Source organism: Sceloporus occidentalis, unplaced genomic scaffold (assembly GCF_023333645.1).
Source record: "Sceloporus occidentalis isolate IW3139 unplaced genomic scaffold, rSceOcc1.0.p SCAF_1, whole genome shotgun sequence".
NCBI classification, from domain to species: domain Eukaryota; kingdom Metazoa; phylum Chordata; class Lepidosauria; order Squamata; family Phrynosomatidae; genus Sceloporus; species Sceloporus occidentalis.
In genome coordinates, this window is record NW_028316981.1 from 2,150,880 (window position 1) to 2,158,519 (window position 7,640).

Here is a 7,640-nt window from a genome sequence, read left to right on the forward strand (position 1 = left end):
CCTTCTAGTTTCCCTTTCCTGGCAGCCAAATTCAAGGGGTCCTCCATGTCAGAGCACCGATCCAATTCCTCCACATCTATATCTATCCCAGTGGTCCCCAAACTGTGCCCTTTAAAGGATCCTGGACTTCAGCTCCCAGAAGCCTTAGCCATGTTGGCCAATAGCCTGGGATTCTGGAAGCTGAAGTCCAACAGCCCTTAAAGAGCTATATCTATATCTCTATATATCTACATCCATCCTCCTGTCATTCAGTTGCCTTCTCTTAGGTTGCATCCACACTGGGGAGATAATCCAGTTTAACTGCAGTTTAACTGTCCTGGCTCAGTGCTATGGAATTCTGGGAACTGTAGTGTCCAGAGACATTGAGCCTTCTCTGCCAGAGAGTTCTGGTGCCTTGGCCAACTAGTAACCTAAATTATTATTATTATTATTATTATTATTTTAAAATAATAAATTATTTTTGGCAAAAATGTGCATGTTCTTGGCAATAGATATATAGATATAGAGAGATATATAGATATATAGATAGATGGTGAGCAGGAGAAATGGTCAATTCAGGGCAGGTGGGGTGGGCAGAGCAAGACAAGCCTCTCCTATCCATCAGGGACCTTTTCCCTTTGATGTGTATTTTTTTTAAATTATTTTTTCTGTCTATGCCAGTGGTTCCCAACCTGTGGGTCGGGACCCCTTTGGGGGTCGAATGACCCTTTCATGGGGGTCGCCTAAGACCATTGGAAAACACCTATTTAATTACAGTTATGATGCAGAAATGAAAACAATTTCATGGGTTTGGGTCACCACAACATGAGGAACTGTATTAAAGGGTCGCGGCATTAGGAAGGTTGGGAACCACTGGTCTATGCGCATATTATTTCATTTGGAATGAATGTTGGATTGCGAATGAATGTTACCAATAGAATGTAACGTTGCAACTTGGCAAATTGATACAGCTTTTGCTACTGTCTCTGAAGGGCAGCCTATTATTTCCTTTGGAATGACTGCTGTATTGGGAAAGAATGTTACCAATCGAATGTAATGCTTCTCTTTCCAATTATGTAAATGGGCAAATTGATACAGCTTTTGCTACTGTCTCTAAGGAACTTCGCTGCCAGGAATATGTGTGTGTGTGTGTGTGTGTGTGTGTATCTGTGTGTGTATCTGTGTGTGTATCTGTGTGTGTATCTGTGTGTGTGCATGTATGAGATAGATGCGGAGATTGACAGGAGGATAGATATACATGAGGATAAAATGGATGGGGCTCTGACACAGGATCCCTTTGAATTTGGATGCCAGGGATATGTGTGTGTGTGTGAGAGAGAGAGAGGCAGAGAGGGAGAAAGGCGCTGCTAGCCTGGTGGCTCTGCTGAAGTTGCATCGGGGAAGAGGGGGGAAGCAGAGAGAGAGCTCCAATGGAGCCCTGGTTGCCCTGAAAGCAAAAAGAGCCACTGGAAGTAAATGGGGCAAATTGCAGCAGGGCATCATGGGAGATTTGCAATCTGGGGGTCTTGAGATCGTGTTCAGGATTGGGATTCCACACCAGACCAATTCGCAGTGAGATTGAACAGAGCCCCAGTGCGAATTGCGTCAATCCACTTATTTAGTGAACTCGCCAAATCACGCCAAAATGAGGAGCCAATAAGGATTCAGTTGGCAAGTCCCACAGAAGGGGCTCACATTTAAAGCAACCAGGTATGAAAATACATTCTCGTTATCATGTCAATGCAAATGGCCCAATCTGCAGAAGCCCCAGATCTGAGCTGCAGAAACCTCGTCTGATAAACGCCTAGGTTAAGCCATTGGACATGTGAAAACAAGGCAATTATAAGCAGCTAAAATTGTTGGAAAACATTTTACAAGCAGAAGGCACATGCAGGGTTTCTGTGCATTGCACGGGATTGGACTGGATGGCCTTTCTGGTTTCATTCCATGAAATTAAGAAGACCCACTGAAACGAAACCATGGCAGTTATGCATTCATGATGGGTTGGAATTCATGGTCCCTGTGCATTTACTAGTTTAGGGAATATGCAGGAATCATGAACTTCCCCATCTTCAGATACTAGGCAGAAACCACTGCAAGCCTAACTGGGTTTCCCACCCTTTTCTCATGAGCAGCCCTTGGAGAAATGGTAACAGGGATCCTGTTTCTGCTCAGAGAAAGGGATGGAAAAGTCAGTCAAGTGCACCTCAATGGACAGGGAAAGAGGCCCATTGCTTCCAGGGGCTGGTGTCCTGTAAGTGAAGATTGGGGTGGGATGGGGTCAGGCTAGGGGATGCTACTTAGCATCATAACTAGGGTGCTTAAGTAGTGAAGGAGGTGACGCAGAATCACAATCCGTGTTGTTACTTGGTGCTGGAATGAAAGCAGTGTTTCTGCCAATTGAGCCTGTTAGCGGATGGTATTTCCCAACTTGGGTGCCATTGCAGAGAAGACCCCATTCCCTGTCTTTCCAGAACTTATTCCTCCCCCAGTTGAGACACAGAGGAGGCCCCTTCAGTAGATCTCAGTCGTCAGGCAGCCACTTATAGGGAGAGGCAGCCCTCCAAGTCTCAAGGCCCCAATCTGTCCAGGCCCCTCCAGCCAATGTTTCCATGGCTCTGTCCCATTGGGGATACCCACAAAATGCAGGCCATAAAGAGCAGTGCTTCCTGGGACAGTTTTCCTATCCACAGCTTGGCCTCCCTTTGGTCCTATAAGAGAGTCTCCTCTGGGATGTGAGCATCTTGGCTTAGAGTGCAAAATGCTTACTAGCAGAAAGTGACTTGTGTTGCAAAGCTGTTACTTCTGAACTGAGGCTAATTTAAAAACAAACAAACAAACAAACAAACAAAATCACCTCAACTCTTTTACAAGGAACATGAAAAGTAAGCCGGGAGAGATGAAAATCTCCCAAAGTCCATTTAAAAGGCAATACCTGAAGAGAAAAGGCATACTTTTCAAACCAGTTTCAGCGATGTCCAACAGTTTAATTATTGGAATCAGGGCATTTGAAAAGTGGTGCAACATCTGGTGACCTGTATTTCTTAAATGCAGATCCACAGCTCCCTTCAAGCCCTAAAGGGACCAGATGAAAGCTCCCAGGGTTCCCTCTTTTCCTTTGCTTTCTTTTGCCTCCCTTTCTTTTGCTGCTTCTGAGCTCTCTGAAACTAACTCTTACCAGATCTGCAAAGGAAAGATCTCTTTAGTTCTGGAGCAGAGATTATGGGGAGGGATTCCTTTTAAAAGTAAAGGTGTTATTACATTTGATAAATGTTCTGTCCAGAGACAGGGAAGTATCCCCCCTCCCTGAAAGTCCACTTACAATTCCCACAGGACTCATTTTTGGTTCTTGATAACTCCTGTCATTGTCTCCCTTGGAAATGAAATGAATATTTTACTGCTAAATGGAGGGCAGGGGGAAATCAACAGGCTCATGTGTAGCCAAGGGTCTGTTTAGGGGAATTTTATTATTATTGTTATTAGCTCAAATATTGCAAGAGGAGGGCCTGCTACGACGGCCCTTGCAGAATCGTCTCCCGTTGTGTATACGGAGTAGACCAGGGGATTCCAATAAATGGAGCTGAGACAGACTTCTAGAATTAATGACCAGTTTATTTATAAGGGGAAAAACACATACAGTTCCCTAGCATACTCACATACATACAAGGCTCAGGAAAAGCAAAGGTTTGCATAGAATAGGATTTTAGGCATCACTGGGGTGATAAGTACCAGAATGTAGACTCCCTCCAGGAATCCAAAGGGAATATGATGAGGATGGCATGAGGCTCAGCCATGGAATGACTGGCCAGGAGCCAGGATTCAAAGGGACAGAGCTTCCCCCTGAAATCCAGACTGGCCCAGTGAACAAGCAAATCTGGGAGTATTTATAGGCAAAATCTTGCTTCTGGCAAAGGCGCTTGATGGTGAGAACAAAGGTGTTTAATTACTTTCTTTTCACCTGGATGTCCCTGTCTGATTGTCTTAGTGGTCTCAAGCTGCTCGGACAACAGGCTCTGGGAGGGGGCAAGAGCCTCAGGCAAGGCAAACATTTGCTCTTCCTGGTCCTATGATAACCCTCTTATGCGACTCCCTAGATATGATGATGTGGGTGCCCCTCAGGGGTGTGTGTACATGTCCTCATGCCTTGCTGGCAATGGTGGACAGGCTATTAGAGTTCATTTAGGGGTCATTAAGGGCTATCATTTATACCAAAATTTATATGAAGCAGCATGGGTAACACATGCTCAGCTTCTAAGACAAGACACCAATCTAATCTGAACTAGAAAAAGTAGAAACCAAAGGTGTCCTGAAGACCAAAAGGCCTCCAGGGAGCCTTCCTCTTCCCTCTCTGTTTTTCTAACCTTCAGGTCTAGTTTTCCAAATCTTTTCCCATCTCTGCTTCAGCTTTGTCTAACCATAGAATCATAGAGATGGAAATGGTTTCATGGATCCTGCCAGTACAAGATCCGCAGCTAAAGCATCCTCAGAAGGTAACTGTTCAGTCTCCATAGAATCAGAGTTGGAAGAGAGCACAAGGGCCATCCAGTCCAACCTCATTCTGCCATGCAGGATATCACGATCAAAGCATACCTGACAAAATGGTCATCCAGCCTCTGTTTAAAGACCTCCAAGGAAGGAGACGCCACTAAAATCTCAGAGGGAGTGTGTTCCACTGTTGAACAGCCCTTACTGTCAGGAAGTTCCTCCTAATGTTGAGCTGGAATCTCTTTTCCTGTAGCTTGCAACCATTGTTTCGTGTCCTGATCTCTGCAGCAGCAGAAAACTAGCTTGCTTCCTCCTCAATATGACATCCCTTCAAATACTTAAACAGGGCTATCATATCACCCCTTAATTGTCTCTTCTCCAGGCTAAACATCCCCAGCTCCCTCAGTCTTTCCTCATAAGGCATGGTTTACAACCCTTCACAATTTTGGTTGCCCTCCTCTGCACATGCTCCAGTTTCTCAACATCCTTTTTGAATTGTGGTGCCCAGAACTGGACACAATATTCCAGGTGGGGCCTGACCAGAGCAGAATAGAGTGGCCCTATTACTTCCCTTGATCTAAACACGATACTTCTATTGATGCAGCCAAAAATCGCATTGGCCTTGTTAGCTGCCACATCACACTGCTCATTTATATTCAACTTGTGGACTACTAGATCCCTTTCACACATATAAGTCTTGTTAAGCCAGGTGTCTCGCATCCTATATCTGTGCATTGAAGGGTCTGGAAACCATGCCCTATGATGAATGACTTAGGGCACTGGAATTCTGCAGTAGGCACAACTGGAATACTTCCACCATGCTTCCCAAATTTTCTTTCCAAACTTTCCTGGACCGACATTAGCAAGTGATAGTTAGAGTCCCTTTCATACTTAAAGGTCAAGCGACCATAGCTGACATGGTTCAGGTTCTTCAACCACTCAAAATAAGACACAGTCACACCACCAGCATTTAATTAAAGATCCGGAATAACCATGATATTCCGTTCTAAGAAGATTTTACCTACTTCTGGAGTTGTGGGTCCATTAGCACCTTCTGCAATTATCTTTGCTTTGACCTTGTGGGCATTGGCCTTTGTTAATTGCTTTTCACTGGCAGCTGGGATAAGGATGTCACAGTCTGCTTCCAGGACGTGGCAGTCCAGAGGTTGTGCCTTCGGGTAGGTGAGAATTGACTCATGTTGAATTTGTAGTCTTCCAGCTCTTTGGGGTCAAGTCCATCAGGATTCCAGATAGCACCATCCTTTTCGCCAATGGCAACACATTTTGCACCATAGCGATGAAGGCATCTCATAGAATGAAGACCTACATTGCCAAATCCCTGGATTGCAAATGTCTTATCCCCAAATCCTGGAGTCATTCCCAAGAGGCTCATAGATGATGCTTCATTAATAAAGTTCTCAATTCCATGGAAGACCCCACGGCTTGTAGCAGAGGTACGACCATGTATACCACCCTGGCTAATTGGCTTTCCTATGACACAGGCATGGACATTAATATCATAGTGTCCAATGGTATTGGCATAGGTGTCTGCAATCCATGACATCTCTCTTTCACCTGTGCTCATATCAGGAGCAGGCATATCAACACCAGGCCAATAAAGCCTTTACAGTATTTGCTAGTTCTATGGTAAACCGTCTTGTAATTTTTTCCAATTCATTATCTGTATAATTTCTAGGACTGATCTTAACACCAGCCTTTGCACCACCAAACGGCACATCAGCCACTGCACATTTGTATGTCATTAGAGAAGCCAGAGCTTCACTTCATCAACACTCACTTCTGTACTGTAACAAATGCCTCCCAAAACCATAGAACTCAGTCCGCAAACTATTTTTCTTATTGGGACAGTATAGGACCACTTATTGTGCCAAACTACATCACAAACCTATCGATCCCCAGATATAGAATAGCTTTTGCACTGGCTAGAATAAACGTTCTTCCATCAGCATTACTGGCGGGTAAATTTAGTAAGACTCCTGTTCATGAGCGAACATGCCCCTGTAACTCAGGAGATATAGAAAATGTGGGACACGTATTGTTTCATTGCCCTTTTTATGACAATGCTCGCAGAGATTTGATCACTCCTATACTCTTGAACGTACCTGGGAGATCTGAAGCTTTTTATTTAAATTACCTATTATCAGACTGGAATTTGCATATAACTTATAAAGTGGCACAATTTTCTGCACTAGCAATCACTTGTAGGAAAAGAACAACTGATCAAAGTTAAACACGTAATATTGTGTCATGTCTGATACTGTATGTCTGGTTAAAACCTGATATTGCTAATCTACTTTTACTATTTCTGTCTTAACGGCGGAAACCCATAAAGGTTTATTTCTATTTTATTTATTCTATTTATTCTATTTTATTTTAAATGATGCTATCTTAAATGGAACGGAAATGAATTATTTACATTTCTAGTTGGCAGATTTTTATCCCAAGCAATCTTTTTATGTGTATTATTTTATTTTTTATGTTATATTTTATATTGATGCTGGTCTTTGACCATAATAAAGAATTTCCATTTCGACTTAGGGCACTGGGGATATTTAGCCTGGAGTAGAGAACGTTAAGGGGTGATATGATAGCCCTGTTTAAATACTTGAAGGGATGTCATATTGAGAAGGGAGCTAGCTTGTTTTCTGCTGCTGCAGAGACTAGAACAGTGATGGGCAACCTTTTCGGCATGGTGTGTCAAAATTCGGCAAAAAATTGAGCATAACTCCAGGGTGTGTTTGACAAAAAAACATAATTTACAAATGTAGGACACATTTTTTAAAAAATGGAGGACACGCCAAAAATAATGATTTTTTAAAAAATGTTAATATAAATGCATGTTTCTTAGACATGGTCAAAATGGAGGACACTTTGTTATTTAATAACAAAAATAAAATAAAATAAAATACCAAGGCTGAGTTGTATATATTTAATAATAATAATAAAAATAATAAAAATAATAAAAATTTATTTATATACCGCTATTCCAAAGATCACAGTGGTGAACAATAAAAGATAAAACAGTTAAAACAACACGAGCCCCAACCCCCCCCCAGCAGAATTACAATAGTTAACAACAATTAGCAGTCAACAACAATAAAAAACCAACAGCACCCCAAGCAAATGGCTGTGTAGAGTGTGTCCGGGAATGCTGC

The 7,640-nt window shown here is 42.8% G+C and overlaps 1 pseudogene; it reads right to left on the minus strand.

Annotated features, from left to right (window-relative positions):
- Positions 1–2,104: 2,104 nt before the first annotated feature.
- Positions 2,105–6,255, minus strand: LOC149320352 (glutamate dehydrogenase 1, mitochondrial-like; annotated as a pseudogene).
- Between the last annotated feature and the right edge of the window lie 1,385 nt (positions 6,256–7,640).